Source organism: Ceratotherium simum, chromosome 8, assembly GCF_057802395.1.
Source record: "Ceratotherium simum simum isolate JZ-2026a chromosome 8, ASM5780239v1, whole genome shotgun sequence".
Lineage (NCBI taxonomy): Eukaryota > Metazoa > Chordata > Mammalia > Perissodactyla > Rhinocerotidae > Ceratotherium > Ceratotherium simum.
The window spans coordinates 34997943-35018541 of NC_141907.1; the positions used below are offsets into that span (position 1 = coordinate 34997943).

Here is a 20599-nt window from a genome sequence, read left to right on the forward strand (position 1 = left end):
TTACTGTGTCCAATGTTGTAAGCTCTATCTGTGTAGCATTTTATTGTTTATCAAGTGCTCACATTCATTGCCTCTTTTGGTAACCCTATGAGGAAGATGTGGTGAATGTTGTTATCCTTGTTTTACTAGTGAAGGAGAAGAGTCTTAGAAAGTTTAAGTGTCACTTTAAGGCACAGATGTAGCTGACCTGAGGCATAAACCCAGTTCTTCACTTTCTTCTATGCCATGAGTAATAGAGGTTTGCACTTGATGAAAATAGGGGTGAATATATATTTATGAACCCATAAAGAGTAAACTGTTTAGCAGTGGTGGGTGCCAACCATCAAAATAGAATTTAAATAGCTTTGGCAAAACATCTTCTTACGGAACCTGTTCCAGCTGAATATCTGGTTAATCAGATATTTCATATTATAAAGGTTACCTTGTGCTTTGGATGCTGTGTGACATTGCCCAGATCCCCCCTTCAGGACTAAAGGGCTTAGTCCATTAGCTACTGGGAAGGTTGTTAGCTAATGTCTCTGGGAATTGCCATCAGGTGGAGAGAGAGCCCCACTTGCTTTGGGGTTAGCCTGCATCCGATGATGCTGATATAAAAGCCCCGCCCCCTCTCCTGACTGGGGACAACTCTGAAGGGCCCTTCCTGCTTTAGACTTCCCTGTGGGTTTAGCGGAGACCTTGCTGTGCCTGCACCATGACCCAGTTTCTCCCCATGTCCAACCCCACTTCCCCCGCCTTGTTCCACAGGTGTTGAACTAAGGGCACTCTCAAATACATCTCTGCACTTAAATCATCATCTCAGAGTCTGCTTCCAGGGGACCACAACCTGTGAAACCAGGTCTCAGTGGGAGGAGGAAAAAAAGTAGTTCTCACGTCTTTAGTTATAAGAAGATACTCACTTCTGAGATTTTCTGTCTTTGATCATTAAAAAGGAAAGAAAAAAGTGATCCCTTCTGAAATTCGCTAGGTCTTTTTGTGAACTAGACACTCTGCCATTTGTTGTTTCCCTTTATTTACTAACTTTCACCCTAGTTTAATTTATCTCAAAATATGAATAGCCAAGCCTACTTGAACTCGTTTTGCAGTTGAAGTTTGTTGCAGAACGGAAAATTACGTGAGGATCTTGAAGGACAAGGCGTTTGTTGGAACGGGAGATGCAGAACATTAGAGCACACTGGAGTACTTTTGGTAATGATGCATGGGGTTGAAATGATGTGAAAGGGAAATCATTTAACCATGTAAATTGAACAAAGGAGAATTCCATGATAATAACCCCAGGCCCCAGTTTTCAGGAAAGGGAAATTGTGGGCATCAGAATAAGGTCACCCTGGCACATGTAGCATTGGATCCCTCAGTCCACTTGGTTTTGGCAATCTGGTTTGATTCTCTGCCAGAGCATGAGTTAGTTTTCATCTCAACAGTTCTTCCATTTCTTTGAGGATAAAAAAAAAGAGGCCCATTTTTTAATATACTGCAAGATATCTCAGGGTAAGAGCTGTTTTAGGAAGGAGGATTTTCACAAACAAACTGGCCACTCAATTTGAACTGCAGTTTCCAGGTTAAAACAGTTGCATTTGCTGGAGAAAAGGAAGAGCTGTTATTGTTGTCGTTGTTTTTTCTAATATATCCTACCAAGCAACTGCTTTGGGATAATAACAAAATGATTTCACTACGGAAAAAATGCAGAGAAAAGAAACTGGGGCTCTTTTATTGGCTAATAATGAACATAAAGGACTTCATCCTTGTTGAATGGCAGATTGAAATCCAGTGTGTATTCATGCAGATCTTATGGGGGTGGTACTGGATTGGACCACAAATTAGTGCTGGCATTAATGAGATGGAAGCCATAAAATACAGAGAGTTCCAATAACTACGATCTCTGATAAGGCCCGATTGAAAGCACCCAGACCTTTCAGACAAGTTCTGTGTGAGAGCAGAGCAATAAACAACAAAGAGACATTCAAAACGGGGGAAAACTGGGGATTATATAACGGACTGTAGCGTTAGAATGCTTGGTTAAAATGACACAGTACAGCTGAGTGACAAACGTAGCCTTGCCTAGAATAATAATTTTTAGAAACAGACACTGTTTAGATGCTACTCAAATGATCAGAGAGAAAGATTATGCCTGTTCATTGTAGGGAAATTAGTCCAAATCAGGAACTTCTCTGTGACAGTACCACCACTGCCACTGCTAATACTCATACACCTTATATGTGATACGTGTTTCGATTTATAGGTTACCACGCCCTTAACATTTGTTATCCTGTTTAATCCTCACAATATTTGCACAACGATAGTTGAATACATGTCTATGTACCTAGTTGGCTTTTGAATTCCACGGCTGCAGGAACTGGGTCTTATTCATTTTATGAAACTCCTCCTCTTTCCATTTAATTGTCCTGAATTCTCCTAGGTGATTTGTTTCAAAGAACACTGCCAGGTGGAAAATCTCCCTTTCCCGGCATTTCTGGGATTATCTGGCATATAGAACAAATGCTGGTATGGCAAAATTATATTATATAATGACATAAGTTGATAAATGAACAGAAGACACCATGTAACAGTAACAAAGGTAGCTTGCATTTGCACATGGACTTCTTGGATGATCTCAGTCTGCAAAACTCATCCACAGCCACTGTCAGTGTATTCTCTTGCCCAAGTGTGCTAACAAGGTCTTGATGAGCATGTGTGTATTTTTATTGAACTTTCTGGCTTCCTAGAATGCCATCAACAAGTTTTCAGGAATTTGACTCAGTTTTGTCTCAGGTGAACAAGATGGTACCTCTCCTCTTGGTGCCACCCCATGCTTATTTGTTGCTCAACTTCCAAGTCTTTCATTTCCTGTTCCTCTAGGGAAGTCCTGGGTCATGAAGTATTGCTTATCTAGCCTGCTTTTTGTTCAAGGCATACACAGTGGTTGCTATGTTCCTATGGGGACAGGATTGTGTGGAGAATTTATTTGATTTCCCTGATGGCCACCATCTTGTTTTTGTTCTTCCACATTCTCATTTTCCATATGACCTGAGAGTTATTTCAGTGCCTCTATGTCCATCAAGGGCCTCTTTGGGTATGCCGGCCCTTAACCTCCTGTTTTTGTAGTTTGTCCTTTCTATTAAAGTTTGGGATATTTGTTTCCAGCACAAAGCCTGACATACACTGTATGTTTATTAGTAAATGTTGAAATGAATGGAACTACCCTGCATGAGAGAAGCCCTCTATATTCATTGTAAATATGAGGAACATTAAACTAAGAGAAGTTATATCTACAATCTTAGATAAAAATTTATAGCTGAGAAGACCTTTAGAAATCAACTAGGCCTCCCCACCTCATCCCCACTGTTTGTATTGATAAGAAAATTAAATTAGAAGGGAATCCTCTTTCCCAGTATCTAGTAGTTCGTGAGTGGTTTAGTAAAGACTAGAGCTCTGAGCCATGGTCAATGTCTGTCTCCTCACACATCTTTCTCAAGGGGAAAGACAGTAGACATAGAGATGCTCCTGTGTGCATCATATCGATCTTATTTCAACATCTTTCTGTCAGGCATGGCATGCTGATGGCTTTTTATTTACACTCCTTGGTGACTTCTTGTCTTTGCATACAAAGAATTTAAGAAATGTCAGGGAGGGAGAGGCTAGAAGGCATCCTGAACTGACTGGTACAGAATCATAGAATCTAAAGGTCACAGGTTCCCCAGGCCAGTCATGCTCTGAAGTTTGAATCTCTATCTACAATGTTCTGACAAGTGGTCAGCCAGACTCTGTGGGAACATTCGTGGCCTCTCTCTTTGGGCAGAGCTGACTTGACTGAAATACGTCTTCCTGGAGTGTTCGCTTGAGATCCAAGTCCACCCCTGTGGGGACACTCAGAACAACTGAATTTCTGGCCCCTATGGCAGTTCTTCCAATTTGGTTTTCCATGATGTTTCTCCTTCTACATTAACAATTTTTTTCTACTAGTGTTTCCTGGCCTTTTGAACTCCAAGGCAGATATTGAAAATGCTAATGTTTGCATGGCACCCTGGGGTGAACCCTAGAGGAATTAGAGATGTCTGTCTGGGGATTGGTGAAAAATTCATTACATTTTTCTTTATAGTATATAATTATGATAAGAAAATACAATATAAAATATTAGGGAAGATATTAAATATTGAATTTGTATAAAGCTTCCAAATAAAATCTTTTCAAAGGTTTGATAGTGAAACTTAGCTTGATTCCTTGAATATAATCTTTGATATCAGGGTTTATATTTGAAATGGCTACATGTAATTCCTGGTCAAGACTTGTTAATGATGGTTTCTTTAAATTCTTGATAGTCTTGATGGACAAGAAGATATGGTTAAAATTTAATACCATTTTTTACAACCTTCAGAAATATCTGGTAGTTGAAATAATAAAGACTCTAATAGCTCTTTACTTTCATTGGCAAATATAATGTTGAAGTTTCTGATGTTGATGAGAAAGGAGTGCTAATCCAATTGAACTTTTTCGTATTACGTATTTCAAAATATGCTGAAGCTCTATTTTGCAGAATGCATGTGCATTGTTGGGGCGCCCACCCAGTGGTATGGATGCCTCCTGGAGGGGTACAACAGCTACACACAGAGGGAAGTAGTTGTTATATGTGAAGAAAGGCTCTGGACAGCACCGGAACCACCTCCACTGGAGCACCTGCCAGCCTCACTCCCCACTCCCCACCTCCAACCGGCAGCACCTAGGGTAAGACACTGTGCTCTTTGGGCATCTGGAGTACTAACTACTTCAGCAGCAGCTCCTTGGCCCCACTTTTAGTACGGGTAGCAGTGTGCTTTTCCTCTGGCTGCCAAGGTAGATGTCTCAGGGAGTACAACATCTTGTCTGTGCTCAGTATATCCAGGCTGAGCAGTGAGTGCCAAGTGTCACTTTTTGTCTTTCTCCCTGGGGGACCATGAAAGGCATCCTCAGGCCCCCTGTGCTTGGACAGTGCTTTGCAGAGCCCCTACCAGGGTTGCCTGGAACACAGCTGCCTGGCATGTGGTCTTTAGCCGTCCCAGGTCCTGCTCAAGGGCTGAGCGATCCAGCTCCAGGCACAGCTCAAAACTGTTCGGAGCACACCAGGATGCCAAGGCACACGGATTGGGAAGATATGCTTTCAGCTGTTGCCTCCTTGATGTGGATTCAAGTTGTTTCATCATCATGGTTTCTCTCTGATGGTTGTGTCTGATTGATTTCTGTCCTTTTCACAGTATGATGCCCAGACCTGAACTCCAGGTGCAGTCGAGTCAGCAAAGGAGACCCCCAGGGACCTTCATCTCTCTAGAAAGAGATATTGTACTTTTAAGACAACATTTCTGGTGTCCACATCATGCCATCGTATTATACTTCTTGAATGTTTTAGCCTTCAAATGGCTAAATTTGTCTGCAAACAAAGCCTGCTCCCCTGGCCACAAACGACTGGACCAGTGATTACTGTGTGAGTCAAAGACAGAAATCATGGTTGAATACAGGGAGACCAGCTGCCTCTGAGGCGACAAAAACTCTGCCACATGGATGGTAGCATCTGTCTCTTTGCCTTGGTGGATGAGGGTGAGTACAAATGCTCGTTAAATGAAGAGAAGGCATGCTACTCTTTGTGAACTTAAAGAACCTTCTGATACCCCCTGCTAATGAGTGTGGACTCGATTCTCTAGGCAATGGGGGCCATTATAAGTGTTTGAGAAGGCAAGCTACCTAATCCAGTTGTGCACTTTTATTTTGCTTTGGGTTCGAGTTTTTTCCTGCAATTTTTCTTCCTCTTTCTAAATAAATCATTTATATTGAAGTATGCATAGAGAAAAGTGCACCAATCATAAATGTCCACCTCAATGAATTATTACAAAATGAACACACGAGTCAAGAAATAGAACATTACCAGAAACCCAGAAGATTTCTTTCTTCTCTTTCCCAGTCACTTCCTTCTCTTCCTTGTCCAGAGGTAAACCACTCTCCGGAGTTCTAGTACATAGATTAGTTTTGCCTATTTTAGACTTTATAAATGGAATCATACAGTATGTATTCTTTTGTGTCTGGCTTCTATTGTTCAACATTATATCTGTGAGATCCGTCTGTATTGTTGAGTGTGGCTATAGTTTGTTCTTTTTCATTACTCTGTAGTATTTCATTGTATGACTATACCACATTTCATTTATCATTCTATAGTTATATGGATATTTGGGTTGTTTCCAGTGTTTGGTTTCATGATTAATGCTGCTAAGAGCATTCGTGTGCATGGCAATGGGCCATATTTATGATTTTAAGGGATTATCATGCTTTGCTGCCACTTGGAATTGATCTGACCTGGAGAAGAGCCTGAGCATACTTCTTATTGGGCATAAAGGCAAGTAGTACAGATTCCTTCTCAGACCACTGACAAAGATATTCTTCCCGATATATATGGTGAAGCTATGCTCTGTGAAATAATAACTTTGAATTTCTATTTTTGAAGGTGCTTTCCTTTCTATTAATTCCAAATGTGAAATCCAGATCCATTCAAGAGAAGAACACAAAAGACTCAAAACTGGTTTTGAGTTGTGGGCCAGTTTCTTAGGGGATAGCCCATAGGCTTCCACGAAGTAAAGGTTGAACTCGGTGACATTGGAGGTGCTTTACTAGTCTGAGAATCTATAAAGTAATGGGATATTTATAGGAAGGAGTAAGAACCCAGGCAACTTTATTATTTCTAGATCTCTGTCTCCATGATAATTTAAGCACAGCCCTTTTATACTCTGTAGCATATTGTATCTCAGTTATTGTTTTATATCCATTTCTCTGACCGGATGGGGTCTCTTCAAGGATGCAAATGAAATCTTCTTCATCTTAGTTCCTAGCACAGTGCTTTGCACATGGTAGATTTTCTGCTTGAATTCTTTCCTCAAAGTTAGCACTGGAGGGCCGGCCCATGGCTTAGCGGTTAAGTGCGCGCGCTCCGCTACTGGCGGCCCGGGTTCGGATCCCGGGCGCGCACTGACGCACCGCTTCTCTGGCCATGCTGAGACTGCATCCCACATACAGCAACTAGAAGGATGTGCAACTGTGACACACAACTATCTACTGGGGCTTTGGGGACAAAAAAAAAAAGGAGGAGGATTGGCAATAGATGTTAGCTCAGAGCCGGTCTTCCTCAGCAAAAAGAGGAGGATTAGCATGGATATTAGATCAGGGCTGATCTTCCTCACGAAAAAAAAAAAAAGTTACCACTGGAGAGCTGCAGAGAGGAGGCTGGAGATGGGCCCTGACAATATATCAGAACTTTTGAAGCATCTCCAGATATTCCAAATTTGTTCTCCAGTATCGACGATCCAGTTGAAGGGTTTTTTTTTATGTGTGTGTGTGAGGGAGATTAGCCCTGAGCTAATATCTGTGCCCGTATTCCTCTACTTTCAGTGGGACGCCACCACAGCATGGCTTGACAAGTGGTGCGTCGGTGTGCTCCTGGGATCCGAACCCTCCAGTCCTGGGCTGCCGAAGCGGAGTGTGCGCATTTAACTGCTACGCCACCGGGCCGGCCCCAGTTGAAGGATTTTATCAGCACCCAGAAGCACAAAGTGACTTAAACTAATTAAAGAAAACCCCATAGTTAATGCTAATTGAATCTTTCTATTGATCAGGCACCGTTCTATATGTTTTACACGTATTAATTTACCTAATCCTTGCAACAGTCTTATAGATGTTACCTCCATTTTCAGGTAAGGAAATTAAGGCTCCAACAGGTTAAGTAACTTATCTAAAGTTACCCAACTAAAAGGGCAAAAACAGGATGGGAACCCAGGCTGCCTGGCTGCAGAGCCCATATTATAATCATTGCTGTATGCTATTTCTACCAGGAGAGGCATAGGACAGAAATACCTGTTGATTAGTTTTCAGTGGGTATTATTCCCACCTTAAGGAACAGGACAATTTCCTATATAAATAGTTCTCTGGATAAGCCCACACGTATTCCAAATGGAAGCCTTGCATGGTAGTTGGGTGCAGAATCCTAACCCATGGTGGAGTGGTTGAGAGCATGGGCTCCAGAGACAGACACCAGGGATTTGAATCCTCACTCTGCCTCTTACTCTTTGCAGCTTTGGCAATTTATGTAACCTCTCTGAGCCTCAGTTCCCTTATCTATAAATTAGGGATAGTCATCTTTACTTTTATGAAATTTTTGAAAATGGAAAAAAGTATATAAAATATTTAGCATGCCTGAAAAATAATAAATACTCAGTAAATGGTAGTAATAGTATTAGTAGTCTTAGTCTTAGTCTTATTCGCTGTGGCACCATGAAGGGTCTTCTCTTTCTGGAGATATTTCTTTTTTCAAAAACTGTTCATCTCTAGCCCCCTATAGCCAGAACCTTTTCTCTCTTGGTCAGTCTTAAAAGAAAACAGACTCCTTTTTCTCCAATACCCATTTTTTAATTGTGGTAAAATATACGTAACATAAAACTTACCATTTAACCGTTTTCATGTCTACAGTTCTCTGTCAGGAAATACATTCACGTTATTGTATAACCATCACCACCATCCATCTCCAGAACCTTTTATCTTCCCGAACAGAAACTGTACACATTAGACAATAACTCCTCATACCCACCCTCCCCTCAGCCCTTGGCAACTACTGTTTTACTTTCTGTCTCCATGAATTTGACTATTCTAGGAGCCTCATGTAAGTGGAATCATACAATATTTGTCCTTTTGTGACTGGCTTATTTCACTTAACATAATATTTTCAAGGTTCATTCGTGTTGTAGCATGTGTCTGAATTTTCTTCCTTTTTAAAGCAGAATAATATCCATTGTATATTTATACCACAGTTTCTTTATTCATGCATCCATCAGTGGGTTCCTTCCACCTTTTGACTATTGTAAATAAGGCTGCTAAGAACATGAGTGTACAAATATCTGTTCCATTCCCTGCTTTCAGTTATTTTCGGTTTTTTTTTTTCTTTTGGTGAGGAAGATTAGCCCTCAGCTAACATCTGTGCCCATCTTCCTCTACTTTTATATATGGGACTCCTGCCTCAGCATGGCTGGATAAGCAACGCATAAGTCTGTGCCCGGGATCTGAATCCATGAACCCTGGGCCGCCGAAGCAGAGTGCACGAACTTAACCACTACACCACCGGACCGGCCCCAATTATTTTGGTATATACTCAGAATTAGAATTGCTGAATCATATGTTAATTTTATATTTAATTCTTTGAGGAACCACCATCCTGTTTTCCACAGTGGCTGCACCATTTTATATTCCCAGCAGCAATGCACAAGGTTGACCAGTTTCTCCACATCCTTGCCAACACTTGTTATTTTCTTACTTTTTTTTTTTTGATAACAGCCATCCTAATGGGTGTGCAGTGGTATCTCATTGTGGTTTTGATTTGAATTTCCCTAATGATTGGTGATGTTGAGCATCTTTTCATTTGCTTACTGGACGTTTTTCCTCCAATATCCATTTTTATTTTTTATGAAAATCACATGCTCCCACTGACTCTAACATTCCGTGAATTCATGCTAGGCTTATCACAATTCCGTACAGCAGATGGTAGTTGCCTTTATATTTTCATGATACTTCAGTATCCTCCTCTGGTTGGCACATTGCTGGACCATCTTAGGGTGAGTTACTTGTGAGAGGGGGCTAGTTGCAAATGCTAGATGTTGATCTTTTTTACCTTCAGTTTCAGAGAGTGCTTTTTCATCTATCTTCTTGCATATTCTGATGGGCAGGAAAGCTTTTGGTAGGGATCACAGCAGTGTGAAAGTAGACCCCATGTGTTAAATGAATAAATGATGCCTTTCTTCCCCAAATAAATTTAATGAATATACCTTGAGCAGCCCTTGACAATGTTGGCCATTCCATTCTTTTTGAATCTGTCTTCTCCTTTGGCTGTCTTGACACCGTCCTCTCTGGTTCTCATTCTATCTTTCTCACGTTCCTTGTAAGTCTTCTTCCCCCTTTCCTTGTTCTTTGCCCATCTGTTAAATATGGTGTTTTACATTTCTCTTTTGGTGCTCTTTTCATCTGCACAATCTTTCTCCCATACCCACCATTTTTATCTCCATTTATTTATGGGGAATTTCCAAACCTGTCTCCTGCCTAAAACTCTGACCTCCAGGCTCATTTATCCAGCTGTTCATTTCTACCTGGAGGTTCCGTGAACACCTCAAATTCAACGTGTCTAAAATTGGACTCATGATACTTTCCCGAAATAATATTCTTCCTCCAGTCTTCCCTAAATTGATGAAAGACACTGCCATCTACAAGTCACAAAACAGGGAAATCATCCTACGTTCCTCTCTCTCCCTCACCTCTCCACATATACAGGTCACTGCTGATCCTGCCTCCTATATGCCTTTCAATTCCACCCTCTTCTCTTGCCCTCAGTCTCTGAATTCAGTAAGATAATGCTTGCCAAGTGCTGGCTTCATGCCTGGCACCCTGTAAGCATGCCATGCATGCTACACTAACAGGAACAGCTGTTCCTGTTAGTGTAGTTGCTTCAGACCTGTTACCATTCACCTAGACTGTTGCAGTTGTCACCTGTTCTCCTGCATCCAGTCTTGTCCCCATCAAATTCATCCCATAAATCCTTTCAATCATTATTAATGTTTCTCCTAGCCCTTATCATCTCACTGTCCTGCTTAAAAACCCTTTAGTGGCTCCCTATTGCCCACTGGTTAAGTTTCTAAGCTCAGCACACAAGATCCTCCAGGATCTGGCTCCTGGCTAAAGTCGAATCCATCTTTGGCTGCTTCCCCACTGAGCCCCATGTTCCAGCCAGAGCAAATGCCTGTGATTCTTTGAACACACCACCCAGTTGCACAAGTTTATGGCTTTGCACACACTCTTCCCTATGTGTAAATCGCGTTCTTATCTCCTTGTCCTCCAACCACAGCTCATCCTTCAAGATTCACCAAGTGATTTCTCCTACCCATTGTCTTCCCTGACATCAGGTTTTCCAGGATGGTTGACTATCCCCTCATTTGTGCTACTGTAACTTACACATTATCACAGGCAATTCAGGTCTCCAATCAATAAGTCATAAACTGCTGACAGCATTTTAATGGACATTTTTCCAGCACTGAAAATAAAATAAAATTGTTAAGGTCTAGTCTTCACTGGAAATCCTGTCACAGTACCATTTTCTTTCCTGATTGCCTTGTAATTATTTTATAAAATTTCTGTCTCCTGACTAATGTAAAATGTGAGAAAAGGCCTGGGTCAGAGTCTTCTTTGCCTTAGCAGTGCCTGATAGCAAGTATTTATTGAGCACCATATGTATGCCAAGCAGTGCTCTAGGGCCTGCGGGAATCATAAGGAACAAAATTCCTGCCCTCCCTGCAGGAAGCCTGCACACTGCCCATCATTTTCCAGTCTCCTTCCTACCCAAAGGCTGGTATTATTTACTGAGTTTTCTGTGATTAGTAATATAAAGGGGGGAAAAACCATTCAGAGAGAAAATATGAACTGTCAGATGAGAATGAAATTATAAGTGGTAAGAGGAGAATTAAATTAAGAGCAGTAAGCATCATGCATTTATAAAAACAAGTCATGTCAAACAAACTTAATTGCTTTTCCTGATAGAATTACCAAATTAGGGGATGGTGGTGTACAATATCCTGAGAGCAGTTTCCTTCAGCGATCAGGTAATAAATGTTATTTTTGAAGTTAGCAGAGCCCTTTGAAATAGTATCTGTTGAAATTGTACAAAATGAATTCAAATTGACTTTGATGTGAGTCTGGGTCGCTGACTTGATGGCAGATTGAAGGGGAGAAAAGCTAAGACAACTACAAACAATATGGCGTTGAGCTTAAAGATATTGCCTAGCAGGAGCTTGGGAGGCTTTATTCAGATGTGTTTATCATGAGCATTATTGGGGTCAAAATATGATTTTGTGGCATTTAAAAGACATTGAGAGAAAATCATAGTACTTGGAGGATATCATTGCATGGAGCACAGAAATGAGATGGTTCCATATTATCATTATAATGGTATGGCCCTTGGGGTGATAATACCCAATGGTTTGCATAGTGCTTTAAACCCTTGCTACTCAAAATGTGATCTGCAGACAGCAGGAGCCTGGAGAGTATCTGGGAGCTTGTTAGAAATGTAGCATCTCAGTCCCCACCTCGGTGAATTGGAATCTGCATTTTAACAAAATCCCCAGGTGATTCATGTGCACATTCAAGTCTGAGAAGCACTGCTGGGTTTATTTCATGTTATCCTATATGACTTGATTTTTAGACCTTTCTAAGAGGTGCTAGACATTGTGTTGATCTGATAAACCAGGATTAAGCCCCAGTCTCAGAAATTCCACTATTTACCACTTTTACTTTCTTTAAAATCAAGCATATGAAGCTGATGAAGTGCATCCTGGGGGAAGTTATTTCGCCTCGGTGGGCTATACAGTCTTCCTTTGTAAAGAGGAACTAACAACCTGTGCCTCCTCACAGTGTTTTTAGGTGACACACATGTACATCATCTACTTGCATCCTTTAACATTGCTGAGAAATATATTATTATTCCCACTTCACAAATGTGGACGCCGACGTTTGGAGTGTTAATGTAATTGGTCTAAATTCATATTTTTAGTCAATGGGAAAGCTGGGATTTAAAGCTACATCTGTCTGACTCCCAAAGCCTTGCTATTTCATATCTCTATGTGACAGGGGCTATATCATAGCTTTTAAGTGACAGGGATTTCAGAAGCTGGGACCAAGAGGGGGATTCAGTTAAGAAATATTTATTGGGCACCAATAATGTTGTAGGAACTACTGAGAGTATTTATTAGGGAATAAAACACACCTGGGCCCTGCCTTTGTGAAGTTTATAATCTAGTGGAGATGAGAAATTGTGTGTGTGTGTGTGTTTTGAAGTGGGGAGAATGTGGTGATATTGCTTCCAAACTTGTGCCGTTTGTTGGGATAATGCAGATATCAAGGATGTTGGAAAATTGCTTGAAGACTAAGGTCACTTGGATGATTGGTAGACATGGGAGTATGGAAACAGATTAAAATATGTAACGTACTATTAAGCTATTAATGACAAACTTTTAGCCAACCATTTTGCCTTTTTGGATTTTCTTCCAACCTTATAAAGAACCTCATTGGCCCTTTAGAGAATTCCGTGATTCAGTGTGTGCCAGTGAGAGCTTTGGAAAGGAAAGGAGGAGGAGGAGATTAAAATGCCATCTCTTTTGTCACTGGCCTTGGCTTAGTGTCTAGGTCCCACTCTCTTTTGGTATTTGAGACTGAACTAAGAGAAGGATATTTGTTTTCGATGTAAGTCTGGTCTCCAGAAAACTACTAGGAGACAAGCATTACGGAAATCCACAGAGTCCAAGAGTCCCTGGTGGGGAGATGGTACATTGAGAAGTGTGGGACCAAGCATCTCTCAGAAGCTATTTTCCTAGTGAACTCTTCTTCGTCCCTCAAGTTTCAGCTCAAATCCCCTTCCTCAGAGAAGCCTTTCCTGATCCTGCAGGCCAGGTTAGGAGGATGTCTGCTGAATGGTCTTGCACAGCTTTCACTTTTCTTTCAAAGTCTTCATCAAATTGTAATGATTTTTTTAGTATCCATCTCTGCCGCCTAGTTCTCAGCTCCATGGGGATAGAGCATATGTCTCTTGTACTAAACACCATATCCCCAGGATCTAGCAGAGAACAAGGTATAGGGCAGTTGTTAAATCAATGACTCAATGGTTGTTCTATTAAAATTTGAAAATCTGATATTTTAAAAGGTGTTTTTACTTTTTAAAAAAATGTGGCCCAATAAATACCCTTTATTATTATTTTTTTTTGTGGTAAAATACACATACAATTTACCATTTTAACCATTTTAAGCATACAGTTCAGTGGGATTAAGTGCATTCATATTGTTGTGCTACCATCACCACCATCCATCCACAGAACTCTTTTCATCTTACAAAACTGAAACTCTGTACCCATTAAACAATAGCTCCCCATTTTTGCCTCCTCCAGGCCCTGGCAACCACCATTGTACTTTCTGTCTCTAAGAGTTTGACTACTCTAGGTACCTCATAAAGGTGGATTCATACAGTATTTGTCCTTTAAAGACCTTTTCACTTTTATCTTTCTGAATTAGCCAGGGACATGACTGTGTGGTAGTGTTTGTTGGAGTGAGTCTTTTTTCATCTAATTGAAAGAGAAATATGCTTATTCTTGGCTTATTTATATTTATAGAGTCAGAGAATAATAGAAGAGGAAGAGATGTGGACAGATCATCTTCTTCAGGCTCCTAACTTTCAAGCCTCAAGTATAAGGTTTGTTGTTAGACTCAAATGTAGGTGGTACAGGAATGGTAGACCAAGTATTTCCTCCCCTTCTGTCAACATGTTGAATGTGAAAATCCAAGGCAATGTAGTGAAGACAGTATTTCCTCCAACATTACTTATTTTCACATCTCACACAGACTTCCAGCATGGTATTGGAGGGAAAGCACAGAATCAACCCAAAAAATGAAAATAAGAAATAAACAGAATGAATGTGGCAGAGATCCTTGGGTGGTCGTTTAGTACCGGAATCTGGGGCATGGTGGAAGGACTGGCTCTGGTCTCCTTGGTCTAACAGGGCCAGGCAAGTTACATGATTCCTGTCTATGCTTTGACTGGAAGATACTTACCAAAAAAAATCTTGATGGTTTAGAGAAAACAGAAAGGGCTTGTAGAAAGTCAGATCTACATACACAACATCTCTTGACAGGCCAGTGAATTGCCAACAGATAGCCAGTAAAGATGAGACATTTGAGACCCATGTTCAGATTAACTGTCTATATCACTCAAACTGCCCTCCCCTGTGGTAAAGGGAGGAGGAGGGGGAGAGGGAGTGGTGTTTGGTGGTGGCTCAGCTCCGTGGGCTGGAGCTGGAAATAGGAGTCTCCCCTGAGGCTTTGAGCATCATCACATTCCGGGGTACACACGGAGCAAGGAACTGAATAAGACACGAAAGTCCAATAAGCCAGTTTGGGAGGTCTGAAGGGGTGCAAAATGTGAAGGCGGTTAGAGATTATTATTGGAACCAAGAACTTGGAAGGTAAGGGATTATCAAGCAGCAGTTCAAGCATAAGTGGGCCGAGGTCTAGGGCAACAGCCAGGAGGGATGTTTTCTGTGACCTTGGCCCATGATGAGGATGACCTAGGCAAATTTAAAGGCTGGGAAAAGTTCAGACATATACTGCCTGAATTGCTAAACAGGTCGCATTTATTTTACTGTGTTGACTTGTCCAAAGTGCCGTGTTGTTACCTCCTTTCCCTATAACCCGCCCCCTCCATGTCTTAGATGTCAGCCAAAGCTTTGTGGCCAGCCTCATATCCCTCTTACAGATCAACCACCCGGATGCCACACAATGTACTGGTGTAATAGTTGGGGGGGGAGGTGGCACTTCTAGCAAGATAAGTTCTTTACCCACAGTGATGCTGCCTGGAATTAGAAATGTGCATCCCACTTTGAGAGCCCTGCAGGTGTCTGAGAATCTTTGGGTCTTACACAAAACCATTTTCATGTCTTCAAGGCACATTTTGCTTTTATTTGTGCAGAGGTGATAATGGGCCTCCATTTATTCTTTCAACTTCCTTTGACTATTGAAAGAAGTAGTTATAGAGTTTGCTGAGAATCTTTGCAGCCCAAGTGCAAGTAAAAATACATGTATCATGGATAATATATGTTTGTATATAATATGTATATTATCCATGATAAGATGGATTCAGAAATCAGCAGACAAATTTATCTTAGCTTTTGCAACCTCAGGTCCTACTGCTAGACCGGGTGATGCTTTTCTTCTTGGATCATATGGTATGTGCTTCAATCTGAATAACATTAAAAATATTTCTCTTAGCAGGATGTGGTGGGGTTGTTTTCTTTTTTAATTTCAAATAACACCACTCTTTGAACTGGGAACAAACAATTCACTTGCAGCTCAGCTCTGCATTTATTTGTAATTTTCACATAAATCAACTTATATGAAAATGTATTCATAATTTGAGCTTTCTCTATAGCGATAAAATGTTTCTGCTTCTGTGGTAGAAAATAGCTTATTATGCAAACAACATTGCCACTCTTACATTATGCATGGGATTTACCTGAAGAACATCACAAAAGCTTCAAAAAGAAAAAAAAAGAAAGGCCAGGGGAGGGTATAGGGTGCTTCATTTACTGCACCATTTACCTAAAATAATTAGCTACAAATGAGCTAATATCTGTATTTAGCAACTTACTTAATATTGCTTTGGTTAATTCAGTGAAAGAATGGAAGAAAAAGAAAAAAACACAAGAGAGGTCTCCTGACAAATGGTGCCTTTCAGGATGTCAGCCCAATGAAAAATGAGATCTGGTGGTTTCAAACTTAGGCCACTGGTGGTGAGTAATTAATGGCCAACTCATTTGAACTTCTATGCTTGATCTAATTTGGGATATTGAGAGTTCACACTGATTTGCCTTTAAAAAGAATGTCACTGTCAAATAAGGTGATTGTATAAGATTGATATGGAGTGCTCTGACTTGGATGTATAGCACATTTCATATTTAGAGAGGCAGCGGCAGACGGTGTTATTCCTAACCTTGTGTGCAGTAGGACCACTGTATCTGGAGGGAAAGCTGGTGTCCTTTCTGTATCAGATTCAAGCAGGGATCACTTTAGGTATAAATGGTTTATGGTATTTATTTTTTTAATCACATAACAAATATATTTTAAATGTCTTTTCCACATGTTCAGGCCTGTGGATAAAACAATAATACAGTATGGTCTCTGCTCCTATGCTGCCTCCATTGTAGATGGGGAGGAGAGTGGGTAGGCAAAGAACAAGTTGTACAAATAAATAAAATAATTGCAATAAGAGTGATAAATGCTATGAAGGAAACTTACAAGGAGCATGATTTAAGGAGTTATAGCGTGGTCCATCACCTTTAAGATGTAGAGTATAATCTTTAACAAATGATTTAACCTCTCTAAACTTACTCTTTGTAAATTATGTAGAAATATATGGACATACGTGAATTATCATTACTTTACACAGTTATGTACAACCCTACACAGTTGCCCCTTGTGAATCCACCATCTCGAATCACTGGTAGTAGTCCATTTGCTCCATCTGGGTGATCCCATTTCAAAGGACCAAATAACAAGATCATTCTGTGGTTATGGCTTCCTAGCAGTTTATCACTCTTCTTGGCAAAGCCTGTGACTATTCTATTGGGTATTTTCCAAAGAGTGGCTTTCTTTTGTTGGTCCTGCTGTGGGATTTCTGCTCACCTTTGTTTAGGTCTAGATTTCAGGCTCATCCCTGGAGGGATGAGGTGGTACATAGTAGACCAAGATCCAGGACTGGAATCAGAAGCCTAGTGTTTCATTCTCAGCTTTGCCCCATAATGGTTGCTTGACTTTAGTCAACTTATATACTTTTCTGAATATCTATTCCTTGTCATGTTTAAAAGTTGTATAATAATAATACCCTCTCTAATAATATCTAACAGTGCCTTTCTAAGTTATTATAAAGTAAAATGAAAATTCCTATGTTGTTTAAATAATTTCAGATTTATACAATGTTATAAACCAATGTTACCACAATAAAAAAAAAAGAATAATAATTTCAGTCATAGGAAAAAAATGGACAATTTCTTGGTTCATTTTACAGAGTTAATGTAATCTGATAATTATATATTGATTTCACTTATAAATATGGAGGCAAAAAGTCTAACTAAAACATTAGTTTACTAAATCTAGCCCTGTATAAAGTGAATAATACACCATGACTAAGTAGGGTTTATTTTTGTAGTGTAAAGGTGTTTTTTTTTGGTGAGGAATATTGGCCCTGAGCTAACCTCCATGCCAGTCTTCCTCCATTTTGCATGTGGGGCACCACCAGGGCATGGCTTGATGAGCGGTGTGTAGGTCTGCACCCAGGATGCGAACCCCAGGCCGCCAAAGCAGAGTGTGGAAACTTGAACCACTATGCCACCGGGCCAGCCCCTGTAAAAGCTGTTTTTTTATATCAGAAAATCTACATGATAGTTCTTCAAATCAACAAACTAAAAGAGGAAAAAATCATGGGATTAAATCATTAGATACTATAATTTTATAATATTATATAGCCATTCTTGAAAAAACTGTAAGTAAAATAGGCATACTATGGGGACATTTACTTAAACATGAAAAGACTATAAAATTCTTTTAGCAATTATAATAAGCAGCCCAATGATGACGTTATTTTGTTTAAAGTGAGGAAGAAAATAGGGCTCCCTTCTATCACCACAATTATTTACATTTATTTGGAGGTACTAGCTAATGCAATAAGATGAGAAAAGTAAGTAATAGGTATAAATATTAGAAGAGATAAAATTGCTGTATTAGAAGATGATATGACTACGTACTTAGCAAATCCATGAGACTAAAAAAAATACTAGATTTGATAAGAGCTTTTGATAACGTGTTTGGATATTTGATAAATATACAAAATCTGTAATTTTTCTTTTTACTGGTGTCAGTCAGCTAGAAATAGACTTTGAAAAAACATTCCATTTATAATAGCAACAAAAATTTAAAATACAGAGGAATAATTTTATAAGATTTGTACCCCCCTTAAAAAAACCCTAAAAGTCTTACTGAATAAATGGAGGGACATACAATCATCTATATGGAAGACTTAAAACTGTAAAATTTTCAGTTGTTTCAAAATCAGTAAACACGTATTTGGAATTTCATTCAAAATCTTAATGGGGTTTTATTTGAATAAAATAATTTAAAGTTCAACTGGAAGAATAGGTATCTTAAACTAGTCAGGAAAATTATGCAAGAGAAGAATAATAAGACATACTCACCTTACTAGATATTAAAACTAACTTTAGAGCCACTGTAATCAAAATTGTTTGGTTTTGGCATCAAATCAGATAAATAGATCAGTGAAACAGAGTAGAAACTCCAGAAAAAGATCCAGGTGTTTATGAGACGTTAGCATATATCAAAAGTGGCATTGCAACCTATTAAAAGGGTGGTTTATTTAATAAATGATGCTGGCAAAATTGGCTAAACATGTGGAAGAAAACAAAATTTGTAATCCTTACCTTGTCATGCAAAAAATAAAGTCCAGATGGATTAAAGAAAGTAATATGTCAATATCTATTAAAATGAATAATGTATTTAAGTTCTGACCTTGCAAAGTGAGTAGGGTTCTAGCCAATAGAAATAAAGCACCAGTGTGTAAAAACATGTACTAATATTTATTACAGCATTGCTTTTATTGGCAAACAAACAAGAAAACTGGAAACAGCCTCACTTTCCATCAACTGAGCTATTGAATAAGAAGATCCATACACTGGAATTTTATGCAGTCATTTAAAAGGATGAATTCCACCTCTCTTGGTTTGGAGGGATATCCATAATGTAATTAAAGGGAAAAAAGCAGGCTGCAAAATTATGTGAAGATTATAATCCAATTTTTGTATCTATATTTTATATACAAAGAAAAAGGTTTGAAAGTATACAGCTGGCTGTTAATATTGGTTTTCTCTGGGAAGAGGGTGAGAATGGAGTGAAATGAAGAGGGAGATGCATAACTTTTTCTTTATGCATTGTTAGAAGGTATCACTTGTTACAATGAGCACATGTTCCTTTCAAAATTAAAAAAAAATCTTTAAATATGTTAAAACGACCGAATGAGATAGTGGACACAAATCCTGGTCTGATTGGCATTATGTCTTGCCTCTAATTTTTATTTTTTTGCCCAAGAATAGAAAGTCAGCTTATCGAGAATGGACCAATTCTCTAATTAGATAATATTTTTCCAAATAAACTCCAGGAAGTAAGACTTCCCAAAGAGTCCTAAAAGCCCAGATCCTCAACTCCCAAGTATCTCCGTTCAGACTCAAATTACCAATGTTCAAAGAAAAGAACGACCTAACCTTTAGATTAAAAGCCCTTTGGTTAGGAAATGATGTGGGGTCAGCCTCCAAAAGGAAGAGGCCTAGGGCCTGCGAAGTTCTTAGAGGACACTATCTCACAGCTGGTAATGCAAGGCTCCGACTCTCACATCTGTCTTAGAATATGGCGTTCTTCCCAGTGCCCCACACTGCCTCTCAATGTGGGCAAAGGGCGCTAAACCTATTCTAAATGGAAATGTGTTTCTTTCCCACCAATTTAGAAGACATTTGAGGATTTTACAGGCTCTTGTACTGGACTGTAAGTATCATACAGCCCTGAAAACAACGTTCTGCTGTTTTGAACTCGCTGGTCTTTGAGATACTGAGTAGCCAGAAATTTTCATAGGCTGGCCGTGACCATTTCCTGCCAGACCTGGCATGACGCCTAAAGTCAAGCTGACGCCAACTTCTACCTGTCTCGTTTTATGTTTTACTGCTGTCCCAGCAAAAATTAGAAATGGCTTGCAGTCCAGTGAGAATAGGGAGCCTCTTGGTCCAACGCTGCTATTCCCTAGGTGTCTGACGTGGGGCAAGTTATTTAGGAGAAGCAAGCTGGCAGGATGGACAAAGCACACGCTCGGGAATTAGAGAGCATAGTAGCCCAGGCCTTTGTGTGTATGTGTTTGCAAGCAGTAGAATTGCCTTAATTCTGATCTCAAGCACTTTCTGATGTTTGC

At 39.8% G+C, this 20599-nt stretch overlaps 1 long non-coding RNA gene across 1 annotated transcript; it reads left to right on the forward strand.

Annotated features, from left to right (window-relative positions):
- Positions 1–560: 560 nt before the first annotated feature.
- On the forward strand, positions 561–14269 carry LOC147916429 (uncharacterized). Its single transcript, XR_015552907.1, has 3 exons — positions 561–4716; positions 5223–5562; positions 14196–14269. It is a non-coding gene; the product is annotated as an uncharacterized LOC147916429 (long non-coding RNA).
- Positions 14270–20599: the final 6330 nt, after the last annotated feature.